This window comes from Podarcis pityusensis (assembly GCF_964106645.2).
Source record: "Podarcis pityusensis genome assembly, chromosome: 14".
NCBI lineage: Eukaryota > Metazoa > Chordata > Lepidosauria > Squamata > Lacertidae > Podarcis > Podarcis pityusensis.
This window is the reverse complement of record NC_138039.1, coordinates 9,031,973-9,049,417: the sequence shown is the minus strand read 5'-3', so window position 1 is coordinate 9,049,417 and position 17,445 is coordinate 9,031,973. Positions and strand designations below refer to the sequence as shown.

Sequence of the window (17,445 nt, the reverse complement as noted above, 5' to 3'; positions counted from 1 at the left end):
CGTTGCTCGGTTGCTGCTCCTGCCAACCTAGCGGTTTGAAAGCACGTCAAAGTGCAAGTAGATAAATAGGTACCGCTCCGGCGGAAAGGTAAACGGCATTTCCGTGCACTTCTCTGGTTTGACATAAGCGGCTTAGTCCTGCTGGCCACATGACCCGGAAGCTGTACGCCGGCTCCCTTGGCCAGTAAAGCGAGATGAGCACCGCAACCCCAGAGTCGGTCACGACTGGACCTAATGGTCAGGGCTCCCTTTACCTTTCCTGTGAGGGAGATGGAGAGAACAAAATTTAAGGTTAGATTTAACATTAAGCCTTTTGCGGCTCTGGGCCCCAATACCTCAAAGACCATCTCTCCCCATATGAACTGACCCAGATCCTGTGATAAAATTATTAGGAGAAATTCATATTGAAACGCTGAATAATTTTCATGAAGGTTTTTTTAAAAAAAAGAAAGAAAAAGAAAACAACCCAGTTCGCATTCAAATGATTATTTATATAATTTGCACTTTGCACATTTGAAACAGCGTTCAGATCGAAACACAGCTGTCCTTTGAAATTTGCACTTCTCCTACTTTTTGCAGCGCAGTTCTGCAGAAGAGTCGTGGGTATTCAAATGCACACGCCGCAGAAAATTGTGCATATAAATGCATGGTTTAGTGGAAACAACTTCCCAAAATGCATTATCTAAGAGGGTGGTGGGGCGGTTGCTTCGTAACAATGGGCACATTCAGAGAAGCCTGTGTTGAAACACTGGTGAATTATTGCCAGGGCTTTAAAAGGGAATCTCTAGTTGCTGGAGAAATCAAGGTTGGGAAAATGAGAAAGCGAAAGAATCGAAACCGAGAGATCCTGCCATCTCTACCAGGACCCTAAGCCCTCCGTCAGCTGGGGCACAGCTGACAATCCTTTGCTCTTGAAGTTGACCACAGGCTTTTGAGTTTGCTTACTGTCTCCCCTTTTCCAGGAAAATGAAAGCTAACCGGGCACTGTTTTGCGGTTTTCAAACCAGCCAAATTTCTTCTCCCCCTCCCCCTTTTCTCCAGCAATCTTACTCACCCAAGTTTTCAGAGCAAACGAAAGCTAAGAATTGCCAACGAAAGAACACTCAGAAACTGGACACTGCAAATGACTCAGGGGGAAGGTATTTCCCCTCTGCTACCTCTGCGTGAATTTGAATTATGGTACTGGAGGAGACTCTTGAAAGTCCCATGGACTGCAAGAAGATCAAACCTATTCATTCTGAAGGAAATCAGCCCTGAGTGCTCACTGGAAGGACAGATCCTGAAGCTGAGGCTCCAATACTTTGGCCACCTCATGTGAAGAGAAGACTCCCTGGAAAAGACCCTGATGTTGGGAAAGATGGAGGACACAAGCAGAAGGGGACGATAGAGGACGAGATGGTGGGTCAGTGGTGTAGTGGTTAAGAGCGGTAGTCTCGTAATCTGGGGAACCGGGTTCGTGTCTCCGCTCCTCCACATGCAGCTGCTGGGTGACCTTGGGCCAGTCACACTTCTCTGAAGTCTCTCAGCCCCACTCACCTCACAGTGTTTGTTGTGGGGGAGGAAGGGAAAGGAGAATGTTAGCCGCTTTGAGACTCCTGAAGGGGAGTGAAAGGCGGGATATCAAATCCAAACTACGCTTCTTCTTCTTCTTCTTCTTCTTCTTCTTCTTCTTCTTCTTCTTCTTCTTCTTCTGTGTTCTGGAAGCTACCAGCATGAGTCTGACCAAACTGCGGGAGGCAATGGAAGACAGGAGTGCCTGGCATGCTCTGGTCCATGGGGTCACGAAGAGTCGGACACGACTAAACGACTAAACAACAACAACCTCTGGGTGAAGACTGAGAGAGCCGGACTCTTCCCCATCAAAATATGTGTCCTTGCACCTCTGGCCTTAACCACACTGCTAAGCTAGGTAGCAGGGTTGCTGCCTGCCACCCACTGCAGACCCAGGACAAATGGATCTGTAAGCCTCAATTGCAGAGCCTGGCTCTGGCACCATTTAATGGGTATTTTATATCAGAGGCACGAAACCTGTGTCCCTCCGGGTGTCACTGAACTACAACTCCCACCACCCCAGATTATCAGCCATGCTGGCTGGAGGCTGATGGGAGTTGTAGTCCAGCAAGTTCTTGAAGGCCACAGTTTAGCATCCCCTCTAGTTTTTTCATTAGGGAAGTTTTTAATGTCTGATGTTTTATTGCTTTTTTATTCTTATTCTCATTAATTCTATTGGGAGCCACCCAGAGTGGCTGGGGAAACCCAGCCAGATGGGCGGGGCATAAATAATAAATTATTGTTGCTGTTATTATTATTATTATTAGAAGAAGAAGAAGATGGAAGGTACTGATGCTTCTTACTGTAGCCCAGTCATTACTAAACCTGATGCCTATGCAGAGATTACCTATGTTTTAAGCTACTTTTTAAACTATAACTAGTCTCTTGAATGTTTTTGCATACTTGTTTTTAACTGGTTTTTCTTTTGATCAGGAACTTTCAAGTTTTGTTTTATATTTTTGTAAACCGCTTCGGGTTGCTCCTTCAATCAAGCAGGCTATTGATTTGGCTAAATGAACAAGCAAAACCTCCATAAAATGTAAAAGCTAAAATTCAAATCGCAATAAGCAGCATTGTCGAAAGATCCACTGATAGTTCAGTCACTGATATCCTCATCTGGAAGACTGCTGGAAGAGGAAGGTCTTCGCTTGCTTCCTGAAAGAAAACAACGCTTGCAGGAAGACACCTCTTGTTCTGCAGATGTGGGGCCACCACTGAAAAGGCCCATCCACAGCCCCCCAGTGCTGCTCACTTCATCCTATGCATGGACCACCACCAGCCCCCTCCCCAAAGGCAAAAGGGCACCAGGTTAGAGACCCCTGCGTAAGACCAGGACCGGATTTGCTGTGTGGGAGCGATGGATGGATGATTATAGGAGATAGGTTGCAGAGAGGTGTTGAGCTAAGACAGTGATGGCCAAACTTGGCCCTCCAGCTGTTTTGGGACTACAACTCCCACCATCCCTAACTAACAGGACCAGTGGTCAGGGATGATGGGAATTGTAGTCCCAAAACAGCTGGAGGGCCAAGTTTGGTAGTCACTGAGCTAAGAGCAGCAAGTTGCTTCGCAGATTAACAAGATGACTGCAGCTTTGCTGATGGTGTGCTGCGTTCCCTGTAAATAAGACAGGCTTCTGAAAAACAGCCTTGTTTATTCAGCAGTAAATATAACGTTTGCAGCACTGCAGGGGGGCTCTCTGTGGAGCAGGCTCCTGGCTCCTTGGCCAGCTAATTGACTAACCTCACCAGTTAGTCACCAACTTAAGATCAACAACAATCTGCTAGTCATACATCCTCCTTCTCCTTCCACCGACAGTATTATAGTATCATTGATCACACATGTCAACATTACTCAGAAAGTGTTCCTGGCGCTATTCTGTCTGATCTGCACCCATGGACCCACTTCAAGTTCCTCTGTAACCACAGTAAGGTTATGTTCTTTTTAATGCCACCAGCCTGCCCCCAAACCACAGGAGTGACTCTGACTTGAAAGTTAGGAGGAGATTGTCAGGAGTTCAGCCTACACTCGAGTAGGACCCTGGCAGAGACACATGCCAGACTGGCATGTTCTCTTCCTCCTGGTTGATCGTTCGGGAGCTTCAAAAGCTTTCTTCAGCCGGAACATTACAGCGACTAATGCCAACAGACATCGGCACACTTAGGGATCCGCAGAGTCTTCACAGCTTTTCATGACAGACCACAGCAACTCAGCATTTTGGCTAATCTACTTTATTTACATATAAACACACACGGAGCACTGCAACATGGCTCCCTCTCTCTCTAGCATCAGACAGCAAAAAGAACAAAGAACAATAGTCCCATTTCACGGAACACAGTAACACAAACATCCTGTCTCCGTCACTTCCCACTCTGTGGAGTCAAAACATATACCGTCATGCGATAGATAACAATCCCATGACTGCAATCACGGAGCAGGAATTCTAACAGAGATCTCTGTTTGGGCTTAATATCAGTACAGGCTCAGCAGCAAGGTCTAGAAGTCGAGGGACACGAGAAAGGGATAGTCGTTTCGCAAAGATGCGCATGTCCACAGAAATTTGCATGGAAACGCTGGGCAGTTTCCACAGGGGCTTTAGAAAGAATTATCAAGCTGGTGGAGAATTGTGGCGAATTGAATTTAAGGCTGGAAAAATTAGAAGCAGAGAGAAGCCCAGATTCACCCATCCCTAGACAGTGGCAGTTTGTAAGACTGTAGCGCGAGGTTGACTAACCTTTTTTTTTTTTGTCCTGAAGGTCAGAATCACCCTTGGCTAACCCTCTAGGGCAGGGGCCAGCAAACTTTTTCAGCAGGGGGCCGGTCCACTGTCCCTCAGACCTTGTGGGGGGCCAGACTATTTGGAGGGGGAGGGGAGATGCAAGAGCACCACGAGCCCCGGTCGCTGCTTATCTGTGTCTTGCGAGCGGCAGGGACTGGCGGCGGCGGAGGGACGATGAGCGACATGCAAAAGGGCTCCAGAGAGGGGCTGCTTAAAATGGCGGCCGCTCAAGTGCTGCTGCTGCTGACACCAACAAAGCCCAGCCCCCTTCCTCCTCTAGGCAGGGCGGGGAGAAACCAGGAGGAGGGAGGGAGGAGGCGCTGCCACCGCCGCCAAGGGAGGGAGAGGGAAAGAACTGTTGACATGCAGAGGGCTGGGAGGCCAGCTGGCAAGCCCCAGCTTGGCTGACTCCTTCCATCGACCTCTGCTCCGACATAAATCAGTGACCCGGGCTTCAGAGCCAGGGCACACTATCAGCAGCACAAACTGCGCACACAGATAGGCATGAGGCTTGTGGAAGCATACTACAACTACAGATTTATTAATCATAAATCAGGACAAAGAAACATAGCCTCTCTCTCTCTCTCTCTCTCTCTCTCTCTCTCTCTCTCTCTCGTTTTCTCAGAGAGAACAGGAAAAGGAAAAGCTATACACAACGGAAGTTCCCAGCAAGCTGTGCTGGAATGTAAACAGACATGCGGCACGCAACAGTTCCACACATCTGCTCCTTGAGGTGGAATGGAAATCTCAACAAGAACGCACACACTGGCGATCCACGTGGAGATTCCCAGACCGTCCGCAGGCTGCATCCTGAAGGCAGTTGGGCCTGATCCGACCCACGGACCTTAGTTTGCCAACCCATGCTCTAGGGGCCACATGGCAAAAGTGGGTGTCACTACCCACCCCATACACCATGGCACACGCACAGATCTCTCTGCCCACCTCAATGCTGAGTCTACTTTGACTTCCCTCCTTTTTGTCATCACCACCAACATCTGAGCCAGTTTTTAGATTAATGTGGCCCATTATCAGACACCAATATCTGAAGTAGCCCATGTCCAGGGCCGAAAAATGATGGCGCTTTTCCCTCTCCAGTTTTAATATGTTCTTATATCATAACTTTTTCAAAAAATCCGATGTGCATTATTAAGTGAATGTTTTGAGATGGTAAAAAGTGTTCAAAAGCCATTCATCTGACTGATTAGTCTGGGTTAGCGACCTGGTGCCCTCCAGTCAATATTGGTCTCCCAATCCTATCAGTCCCAGTTGCCATAGTTAGTAGTCAGGTTGTGAGTTGTATCCAACCATGTCTGGAGGGCATCCCATTGGCTGCTGCAGAGTAATTGATTCAGCATTGCAGCCCTACCTGTTTGGATATGTGGCTCCTGGAGATGCACATCTGAAGGTCCTTCGGTGTACAGCCCTAATAATAATAATAATAATAATAATAATAATAATAATAATAATTTATTTATATCCTACCCATCTGGCTGGGTTTCCCCAGCCGCTCTGGGCGGCTTCCAGCAGACTATTAAAATACAATGATTCATCAAATATTAAAAGCTTCCCTAAACAGGGCTGCCTAAACTCTGCAGCGCTCAAAATGCAAATGTGAAAAAAAATTAAATAACATGAAAGCTTCTCTTGATAAATTTATCACACTGCCTTTCACCAGGTTTTAGCTGTTTGTGGTTATTGCTGCCGTGTCTTGATTTTCTTGTGTACTTTCTGCGATTGTGGAACAGGCAGCATATCCCTTGAAGACTACGAAAATAAATATCCCCCTTGCTCAGCCTGGCGCCAGCCCAATCCCTGCCTTGTGTGCCAGCTGTACACCTGGCGACACGGTTACCAACTCCCCACCCCCGCTTTCACTTGTCCTGCTCCTTCACCTTTTAAGACCACAGTCATTTTGCAGACGCCACTTTCCCCAGTATGGAGATAAAGTGAATTTTTTTGGGGGGGATGTCTTCCTGCTTAATTGCTTGGGTGTTTGGTTGGTGTTTGGTTCGTGCATTTATGTCTCATACTTTTTTCTCCAAAGAGCTCAAGGTGGTTTCCGTGATTCTCCTCATTTAATCTCTACAACAACCCTGTGAGGTAGGTTAGGCGGAGAGGCCATGACTGGCCCAAGGCCACCCAGTGAGTTTCATTCATGGCCCAACACGGATTAAAGCCCTAAACAGCCTCGGTCCTGTATACCTGAAGGAGCATCTCTACCCCCATCGTTCAGCCCGGACACTGAGATCCAGCGCCGAGGGCCTTCTGGCGGTTCCCTCATTGCGAGAAGTGAGGTTTCAGGGAACCAGACAGAGGGCCTTCTCGGTAGTGGCGCCCATCCTGTGGAACACCCTCCCTTCAGATGTGAAGGAAATAAGCAGCTATCCTATCTTTAAAAGACATCTGAAGGCAGCCCTGTTTAGGGAAGTTTTTAGTATTTAATGCTGTATTGCTTTTAACACTTGATTGGGAGCCGCCCAGAGTGGCTGGGGAAACTCAGCCAGATGGGCAGGGTATAAATAATTTTATTATTATTATTATTATTATTATTATTATTATTATTATTTGAACCCTGGTCTCCCATGTCCTAGTCCGACACTCTAACCACTGTACCACCCTGACTCAAAAAGCTTGGGAGCGAGTTAGGTAAAACAAGGTGGCAACTTTGCCAAGGGTCCTCCAGAAAGTCACGTCTGTGCTCACATCATCTAAACATTTTAGACATGTTAGGAAAAGGCAGGGAAATGCCTGTTTCCTCCTCAGATCTTGGTGGCGGCAGCAAGGTTAGCCTCCCTCGAATTATCTTCCAAATCTATCAGAGGTTTCATGGTGAAAGTGACTCTGAGGTCATGCAACAGACCATCCAGTTCCAATGGGAGACAGATGGGTTTTGACTGGGGCTAGCTGCTCTCTTTCCAAGATCCTGCCAACCTCTCTAGTGAAACATCACCAGGACTCTGTTTGACATTTTTGCTGGCGACGAGCCTGGGCTTAATGGACCCATCACGGAGCAGCGTTGGCAGGCAGCAGTGACCTGGGATTGGTTACCTGGGGTCAACTGGAATTCATGCCTCCCAGGCATGTCAGCAGAAGAAGAAAAATACCCAGAGCCGAGCAAATATATTTCTAGGCGAGACGGAAGTATGTGTTCTTTGCTGAAGGAGAGCTGAGCTCAAGAGTCATCTTCTCCTCCACTCCAGTTAACAACAGCGATGCTGGAGAGATTCTATACCGCATGTAATGAAAGATGAACCTACAAAATTCAAGGAAGTAAGTCCAGCCAGGCAAAATCACTCGGGGTACAAAGCAGATTCTTGAGAGGTGTGGCCAAAGAAGAGGGGTGTGGCCTGGGGAAGGTTCTGAGGGCCAGGTAGAGAGGTCTGGAGGGCCACACTTTAGAGAGTTGGGTGCTGACTGAGCCACAAACGACACTCATTTCCTTTCCCCAACCAAGACTTTTGAGGTTTCTGAAGTTTTTCTTTTCTCTTTTTCTTTTTCAATCCAACATTCTGGACAATCTGTTCTTTGCTCAAGATGTCACAAACTAAGGATTAGGAAGCATTAAAAGGAAAAACAAAAAACATTGCAATGCATCAACAGGACGTCCTTTGCGGTACCGAGAAGTGGGAAGATGACTTGGATTACGCTCCTGCATCAGCCTGCTTCTCAGGGAATGCACCTCCCAAATTGGCAGCTGTTTCCCCAGCCTCTCCCTAAGAAATCTACAATGGGGAAAAACATACTTTCATGTGTTTATCTCCGTGCATTGGCGGGGACGGTGGTGGAAGGGAGACTGTACGTGAATGCTACAGTCTGTGATGGATGCCCCAGGACTCCTTTCCAAGGAAATCGGCAGAGAGGAAGGGTGTCATGTTGCAACACAGCAGACAAAAGGCCCTTGCTCCAGGCTTTTGCAATGAAAGATGCTCCTTTGCTCGATGCTGGTGGCTAGAAGACTGAGCCTCAAGAGCTGCTGGTTGTTTGATGAAAAGCCGGCAAAGGAAGAGGCAGCCGTCGAGTTTTTACAAATAGCTTGTGATGAGCAGCCTTGACGGGGTTCCAAAAGCATATTTGCTTTAAGATGAATTAATCTGGGAGTCTGTCTGGTCCCTGCACCCTGCTGAGCTCATGCATTGATAAATCAACAACGGAATAGGCTTCAAGTCTTCTCTGCTTTTCACAAGGCCCTATAAATCAGGAGCAGGCAGTAGCATAGCATGGGTTGCCAGTGCCCAGAGCGGGTGTGGGAGGGAGGGAAATGGGCATGCGTATTCAATTGCCTCATGGTTTCCACGTCATACGGGAGATCTCAGCCGCAGAGATCATAAAAGAAGACTCGTTCCATTGTCTAGAGAGATCACTTCCTGGCTCGCATGGAGAAGCCGTTTTCAAGGGAGCCCAGCGATCGAAGCATGAAGCTGTATTGAGGCAGCACTGGGTGTTGAAATTCTGCGCCTCTAACAATTTTGTGCCCAGGGCAACAGCCCCTCTGGCTCCCCCATGCTACGCCACTGGGAGTGGGGAGCCTTTTTCCACGTGGGGGTTTTATTCCTTCCTGGGCTATCTTATGGGGGACACATGCCCATGGGGGTGAGGCCAGAGGCAAAAGTGGGTGGAGCATTTACCTTTGCACACAGACGCACCCCTCTTTCTACAACCTTGCTGCAAAAGACTGCTAGCAGTTGTCACACACAATAGTTAGCTGCGTTCTCATTTTTACTTTGTAAAGTTTTCTTTCGAAACTGCTTCGTGAGTGTGGTTTATGGTTTTCTTAACATCCAAGTGGTGTAATTTTTTTATGAAATACCGGTAACTAAATAAACATTTTAATATGGTTTTATTGCACATTTGTAAACCGCTCTGACATCTTTTATGTTTTTTAAATGCTTTATTAATTTTGCAAAAAAAATCAACAGAAACAATCCAAGATCAATACAAATTACAAAAAAAAAATCAAAAAAAAATCAGATTCTATTATGACTTCTGATCACCTCAACATCTTTCCTGGGTTATATTATCAACTGAACACTTTCCATTGTCTCTCCTAAATTGTCTCAGATTGTCTTGGTTTTGTAAAAAATTTCCTACTGTCATGCAGGGGTCAATCAAAACCTGCCAGGGAATTTAGATATCTTTTATGAATAGCGGTCTATAAATATTTCTTATAAACAAATAAAGCAATACATGGTCTGAACTGGTGCAAGGAAACTTCCTTTCAAAGTTGGCCCTATATTGAGGACTAGAGTCTTATTCTGTTTTCAGAGGCAGCCTTAGCTCAGGGGCAGAGTATCAGGCCTGCATGCAAAGAACCCCAGACTCAACCCTCAGCATCCCCAGGTAGGGCTGGAAAAAAGACCCCTGCCTAAAATCCTGGAGAGCAGCTGCCAGCCAGTGTTGACAATACTGACCTGACTTGATATAAGGCAGCTTCCCATGTTCCTACAATTTCAAAGGCAATGGTCAATATTATTTTGGTTAGCTTTCAACACAGCAGAAGCAAGAGGGGAAGGAAAATGAGCGCCGGTTTGCCGCGAAAGCTCAGCACTCCTTCTCCTGGTTTGTTCATTTCAAAGTGCCTCTGATGGGGCTCCAGAGACCTTTCAAGGCTTTAGTTACATAGAACTAAAACAGGCTTCATCATCGTTCGTCTCCCTTACGCACACGCAGACAGCTTCACACAATAATTGCTACCACGGCCCATCGCTAACAGCATCCCCTTAAGCGCAGCTGAACCACAGCACAGGAGCCAGAAAGCAGGAGTGTACAGCCTTCTCCTCCCTTCACCAAAATGATACTTGCAGGAGAATTCAATGGTTCAGCTGCAACTTTTCATCCTGCTTTTCAGCAAGCACATCGGCAAGAACTTTCTGATATCCAACCTCTGCTTAAAGACCTCCAAGGAAGGAGAGTACATCATTTCCCGACGGAATCCGTTCCACTGTCTAACAGCTCTGTCAGAAATTTCTTCTTGGGGTTTAGTCGGAATCTCCTTCCTTGGAACTTGAATCCATTGGTTTGTGTCCTACCCACCGGAGCAGGAGAAAACAAGCTTGCTCCCTCTTCCAGGTGACAGCCCTTGAGATAGTTGAAGATGGCTAGCCTTTCTCCTCTCAATCTCCTACATTGGCTCCCAGTACGTTTCCGGGCACAAGTCAATTGTTGGTGCTGACCTTTAAAGCCCTAACTGGCCTTGGTCCAGTATACCTGAAGAAGCATCTCCAGCCCCATTGTTCAGCCCGGACACTGAGGTCCAGCGCCGAGGGCCTTCTGGCAGTCTCCTCACTGTGAGAAGTGAGGTTACAGGGAACCAGGCAGAGGACCTTCTCAGTGGTGGCGCCTGCCCTGTGGAATGCCAAGGAATGTCAAGGAAATAAACAACTATCTGACTTTCAGAAGACATCTGAAGGCAATGATGAATTATTGTATTTTAATATTTTGCTGGAAGCCGCCCAGAGTGGCTGGGGAAACCCAGCCAGATGGGCAGGGTATAAATTCTTCTTCTTCTTCTTCTTCTTCTTCTTCTTCTTCTTCTTCTTCTTCTTCTTCTCCTCCTTCTCCTTCTCCTTCTCCTTCTCCTTCTCCTTCTCCTTCTCCTTCTCCTTCTCCTTCTCCTTCTCCTTCTTCCCCAGGCTATACATACACACACAAATCCCTCAACCGTTCCTCATCTGGAGAGCTAGAGCATGGTTAGGCAAACTAAGGCCCGGGGGCCGGATCCGGCCCAATTGCCTTCTAAATCCAGCCCACCGGGAATCAGCATGTTTTTACATGAGTAGAATGTGTGCATCTCTGGGTTATTTGTGGGGCATAGGAATTGGTTCATTTTCTTTTTTAAAAAATACAGTCCAGCCCCCCACAAAGTCTGAGGGACAGTGGACCAGCCCCCTGCTGGAAAAGTTTGCTGACCCCTGAGCTAGAGGGTCCTTGCCCCTCATTTAAGCCAAGAACAAAGATGTCTCTGCAGGCAGCATGCAGAACCTGAGAATTAGAGCTGTCAGTGTGAATATCTGGGAGGAACTCGGTGGCTTCCCGTTCCTCCCATCAGCTTCCTGCATAGTAGGGGTTTTCTGGGGAAGAATGGAGAGGAGGAGGAAGACATTTAGAGATTTCCTAGTGATGGGGAACTCCTGGTTCTTCCCCACCTCCTTCCCTAATGCTCAGCTACTCCGATAGTGTCAAAATCATCACAGTTCTGCATTACACCATATCATGTGTGTGCAGATTTGATTGGTTGGGATGGGGGTGGGTTGCAATTATTTCTTCTCCTCCTTCTCCCCACCCCCACCCCCAGAATGTGCAAATCTTCCAGAAACCAGCTTGGCAAATTGCTCAAGCTTTGTCTGTGATGCAAGCGAGGAACTTCTCTGGGACGGAAGACCTAACTGGGTTCCCTGCATCCCAGTCAAGTGGGATGTTCTGATCAAGCAAGATTCCTAAAAAGTGAGCTGTCTGTTCTGGAATAAATGGGCGGATTCCACCCCTACCCCTGGAGATTTCATATGTTATGTTGAGCAATTTCCCCACAGGCTTCCACTGGCAGAAAAATGTGTTCGGTTAACTCAGCCTACTCCCTTCAGGTATCGAACCACGGTTTAGTGGACAAAGGGTGGACTTGCCCACTGTGCTTTGAAAGCCTTTCGGGAATATAAAGTAGGATATAAACAAACGCTATGTAAATTAAATGTTAAAAATGATGGGCTGCATTGGCCACTGATATTCTAGCTGCCGGGTATTTTAATTTTTAAAAATGGCTAACATCAGGGGAGGCCAGGCCTTTCACCCCATTGGTTGCTGTTCTCATTGGTCCGGCAACACCCAAGGTGATGCCTGATTGGCTGGGCCCACTGCCACTCTTGCCCTGACTAGGCAGTTTATGAAATTGAAAATGGCCGGCAGCAGGAGCTTTGGAGATGCTTTGGAGAAGTTGGACGGCCCTCTCCAGCCACCAGCCAGTCAGCTGAGAGTTGTTACGTGACCCCTAATCCCCTCAAAGAACTATCATTTCGAAACAAAATAAAAAAATTCCTTCCAGTAGCACCTTAGAGACCAACTAAGTTTGCAACTCAGCCTACTCGGCCTGTAACTATCCTTTCCATAGTGCTTTAGCAGGGAACTCTGGGAATAACAGCTCTGTGAAGGGAACACGGGTCGATAGCTCAGTTGGTTTGGATATGGAACAACTGATTGGTTCAAAATTGGGAAAGGAGTACAACAAGGCTGTATATTGTCTCCCTGCTTACTTAACTTATATGCAGAATTCATCATGCGAAAGGCTGGACTGGATGAATCCCAAGCCGGAATTAAGATTGCCGGAAAAAATATCAACAACCTCAGATATGCAGATAACACAACTTTGATGGCAGAAAGTGAGGAGGAATTAGAGAACCTCTTAATAAGGGTGAAAGAGGAGAGCGCAAAATATGGTCTGAAGCTCAACATCAAAAAAACTAAGATCATGGCCACTGGTCCCATCACCTCCTGGCAAATAGAAAGGGAAGAAATGGAGGCAGTGAGAGATGGTGACAGCAGATGGTGACAGCAGTCACAAAATTAAAAAAAAATGCCTGCTTCTTGGGAGAAAAGTGATGACAAACCTAGACAGCATCTTATAAAGCAGAGACATCACTTTGCCAGCAAAGGTCCGCATAGTTATTGCTATGGTTTTCCCAGTAGAGATGTATGGAAATGAGAGTTGGACCAGAAAGAAGGCTGATGCTTTTGAATTATGGTGCTGGAGAAGACTCTTGAGAGTCCCATGGACTGCAAGAAGAGCAAACCTATCCATTCTGAAGGAAATCAGCCCTGAGTGCTCACTGGAAGGTCAGATCCTGAAGCTGAGGCTCCAATACTTTGGCCATTCGTGAGAAGAGAAGACTCCCTGGAAAAGACCCTGATGTTGGGAAAGATTGAGGGCACAAGGAGAAGGGGACGACAGAGGACGAGATGGCTGGACAGTGTTCTCGAAGCTACCAGCATGAGTCTGACCAAACTGCGGGAGGCAGTGGAAGACAGGAGTGCCTGGCGTGCTCTGGTCCATGGGGTCACAAAGAGTCGGACACGAGTAAACAACAACATTCTGCATGGATTGGTTGCATAGCAACATGTGCAAATGGCTTTAGAGAGCCATTAGGTCCATAAATTACTGTATAGCATATATTCAACACAAAAAAGCAGTGACAATTTGTTGTTGACAAAGGACAGCTGGACATATAAAGGGCCCTACTACCTTCAGTAGCTTAGGGCCTCATCAAACCTAAATCTGGCCCTGCCCATGCCTGGTAAACAGCATGGCCTTCCTATGTCCCAGAAGGCCCTGGGTTCAACTCCTGGTGTCCCTATTTCCAAAGAATCTGAAGCCATAAGTAAGGGAGTGAGCTTAGCTGGGGACATTGCAGAGCCACATTTAGCCAGAACTGCCCTGAGTGGTCAATGCTCCCTTACTCTGCATGAATCAGCTTCCTATTCTCCAGAGATGAGCCATGGAATGGGGCCTGCAGAAGATGACCCAATGTTCCCTCGCACGCTCTTCTCTGTAAAGCCACCGTGACACCGAGGAGAGGGACTCTCGTGACTAAGCCCAAAGCAGGGCTTCTCTGTATACACTGACTGCTTCTTGATTACACTTTGTGGTCTGGCTCCAGAAGCAAAGTGGTCTTGGGAACTTTTGATCCCAAGGTGATCCTCTTCCCGCTTCCAGGATCCAGTATAAACAGCCTACTCTTATGTGGAAGGGAGACCTGGGAATCCCAGCACGAAAGTCACCCTTGCACAACCGGCGTGTCATGTTCTCGGCAAGGCTCTTTCACAACCCGCTTTTTTTGCAGCAGGGAAAATTTTGTGGGGGCGAGACGGGGTGGATGGGTAGAGTTTGGGCAACCTGCTCTTGCCGAGAGGATGATACCATTGTTGCCAATCCTATCTTTTTAAAAATAAAATAAAATATGTATCCTTTTCAGGTTTTTCATTTGCTTAATTTTACAATCATTTTAACATTTCAAAACTTGACTTCCTTCCCCCTCTTTCTGCGGTTCCTTAAATTTATTAACAACAACAACAACAACAACAACAACAACATATTATTATTATTTATACCCCGCACATCTGGCTGGGTTTCCCCAGACACTCTGGGCGGCTTCCAACAAAATATTAAAATACAGTGGTCTGTTAAACATTAAAAGCTCCCCTGCCTTCAGATGTCTTCTGCATATCCAATTTGACTTAATTTGCTCATTTATTCATCTACTTTAAATATATACTCTTATAAAACTGCAGGTTATTACAATAACCCTGCCAATGTACTTATCTGTTTACAATTTATCTGTAAATATTCAATAAACCAAAGTCATTTACGGACTCACTTGTATGGGTAGCACGTTCATTCCCTCAAGATGGTAAATACTTTAGTTCATGAATCTCTTATTTACAAACTTACACCTACTGTATTGATAGTCTCCTCAGCTTAACAGATACTTGCCAGACTGGATTTGCAGGGAGGTGTAAGCCCCTACATTTCAGGCCGTTTTATTAACTGGGTTTGCAAGTGAAAAGACAATTGGGAAGCTCCCCCCATTTCTTTTCTCCTACTGCAGAGAAATATTTGAGGTCCTTTGGCGAGAGTCATGTGGTTTAGATATGCGTGTTTACCTTGTGCATTTATGAACATTTAGTCTATATTTGAGACCTTAGAATTCTTACAACAATTGGGTGGGCATCTGGCATGGATGCTTTAGCTGAGATTCCTGCATTGGACTAGAGAACTCTGGGGATACCTTTCAACTCTACAATTCTATGATTCTAGATGGTATACAACTGGCTCCCATATTGTTACTCCAGAAGAGGCTGTCAGCAGGAAAAGGCAAATGATAAACAAAATGGTATATGTTATGCCTATCGGCTTGGTTGCTCGAGAGCGAACAGGCAAAATCCCTCACTGGTCTTTTCAAAGGCTTTATTATTGGTGCAAAACATTTACAGTGCAGAACATCTCAATTCCATGTCTTGCTCAGTCACTAGCAGAATCTGAGAGTGGGCGGTCCTTAAACTTTCCCCAGCAGAGTAGTCTCTTGACCCCCATCCGACGCCTCCCCTCTCTGCGTGAAAACCTACTGCACAGGGAAGGCTTGGGTAAAGGGGGACCTCCCTCCCCCCCCGCTTTGCTCATGCATGGTGTCTTGGTTCTTTCTTGTATCCTCCGAGCCCTGTAGCTCTTCCCCACTAGAGGCGGGGCTTCCCTCCTCCGCTGAGGAAGTGCTGCTTCCCACGATCTTTGGAGGCTCTCTGTAATCCAGCTGCCCTTCCACCTCTCGCCTCTGAGCCGATGGCAGTTCCCTGACGGTATACATGCAGCTTATCAGAAAAGTGCCACGTGCAAAAATGTTCATATGTATATTAGGAGAAATGTGCCTAAGAAAGCCAACAAATTTTTCCTAAGGAATTTAAATAAAGAAATTGCAAATTGATGCAGGTTGGAAAAATGAGAAGCCAGAATGGATAGATTTGTCACCATTAATTGAAAGTACATCTGTACACACAGAGAGTCACCCTGAATCCCGGGAGCTGTAGTTTGTTAAGGGTGCTAAGAAGTGTAGCTCTTTGAGAAGCAGGGATGAGTGAGAAATCCATTTCAGGGTGCATAGAAAACCGAATCTATCAAAGCTGCACTTTCCACTTAACATACTGATAATTTTATTGTCTTTTCTTCTTCTTCTTCTTTTTTTTGTAAACCTCTCTGAGGTTTCATTTCAATCAAGTGGTATATAGATCTTGTGAAACAAATAAGCAAACTGAAACACAGCTATCCTTTGAAGTTCACACCTGCCTGGATTTTGCAAAGCGGTTGCCCACATAAGCAACACTTGCAAAAAAAATGCATATTTTAGGAGAGAGTGTGCATAAAAATGAAAATATTTGTGGAAATTGCAAAAAAAATTATAATTGTGGTTTAGTCAAAGCTGCATCTAAAAGTGTTATTTTCGGAGAAATTCACACTAAAAATGCTGATGAATTTTCATGCAGATTTTTTTTTTTTAAAAACCAAACAATTCACATAGCGCTACAGAATGCAGAGAACCGAATTTAATGTTGGAAAAATGAGATTGAGAGAACAAAAATGGACAAATCCTTCCATCCTTGCTGAGGGGCGAACTACAGTTCCCAGGATCCTTCTTCTTCTTTTCTTTTTTAAATAATAATATTTATTAAATTTTCCATTTTAACAGTCCAAATTAAACCACATTAAAACCATTCCAAATTATAGTACGACCAAACAGTCCAAATTTCATGCCAAATTATAAGTCTGTAATATAAGTCTTTAACTTTTTTTAAAGAAGGGAATGTGCCTTAATGGTATGGTATGTGTAATGGGTTAATGGGTAATGGGTTAAACAGTAACCCATCAGGAGTAGAAATTGCTCCCCCCTCTAGTGGCCTCTGCCTTCAGAAATGAGTTGATCTCAGGACACGCACACAACAGAGAACGGCAGAATCACTCCAAGCTCTAACAGCTGTCCCAGAACTAGCCACACTTGTTCAGCAGTAGACAGGAAATCTAAGCAAACAGCATCCTCTTTTCCCCAGTAACTTGGCCAGCTCAGAATGTGCCTCCCTTATCACCAGCAACAAACAAAACTCTTTTCTCAGGAAAAGCCAGAGGAGTCAGATTCCAGCTGATAACAGATGTAGGTGTAATACAGCGGAAAGAGGGTGATAAGCGTAGCCAAAACCTGCAACAAATGAATAGGAGTTTTTTGATTTCACAGGTTTTCCACAGAGCTCAGGACAGATGGATGTGACCCCCATCTTATCAACACAACATCCCTGCGGGGTAGTTCAGGCTGCCTTATCTCAGATCAGAACACTGCCCTGTCGCTTTCTATATCGGTGGCACCGGCTAGCCTGCATATTTTGACTCCAACTCCCATCAGCCCCAGTCTGCGTGGCCAATGGTCAGGGGGGATGGGAGTTGGGGGTCCAACAACCACCCAGAGTGAGACAGATTCTGGGTCTCTGTGCTGGACTCTGACCAGCAGTGGGTCTCAGGAAGAAATCTTAGAATCAGATCCCCTTCAACAGACTAAGTCCATTTTCTAAGGCACTTGGATATTGGCTTTCTTGCAGGG

General features: G+C 46.1%; 1 long non-coding RNA gene across 1 annotated transcript; it reads left to right on the top strand.

The window, feature by feature from the left end:
• The first annotated feature begins 1,312 nt into the window (after positions 1-1,312).
• Positions 1,313-9,131, top strand: LOC308463134. Its single transcript, XR_013979468.1, has 3 exons — positions 1,313-1,960; positions 2,485-2,859; positions 4,953-9,131. It is a non-coding gene; the product is annotated as an uncharacterized lncRNA (long non-coding RNA).
• Positions 9,132-17,445: the final 8,314 nt, after the last annotated feature.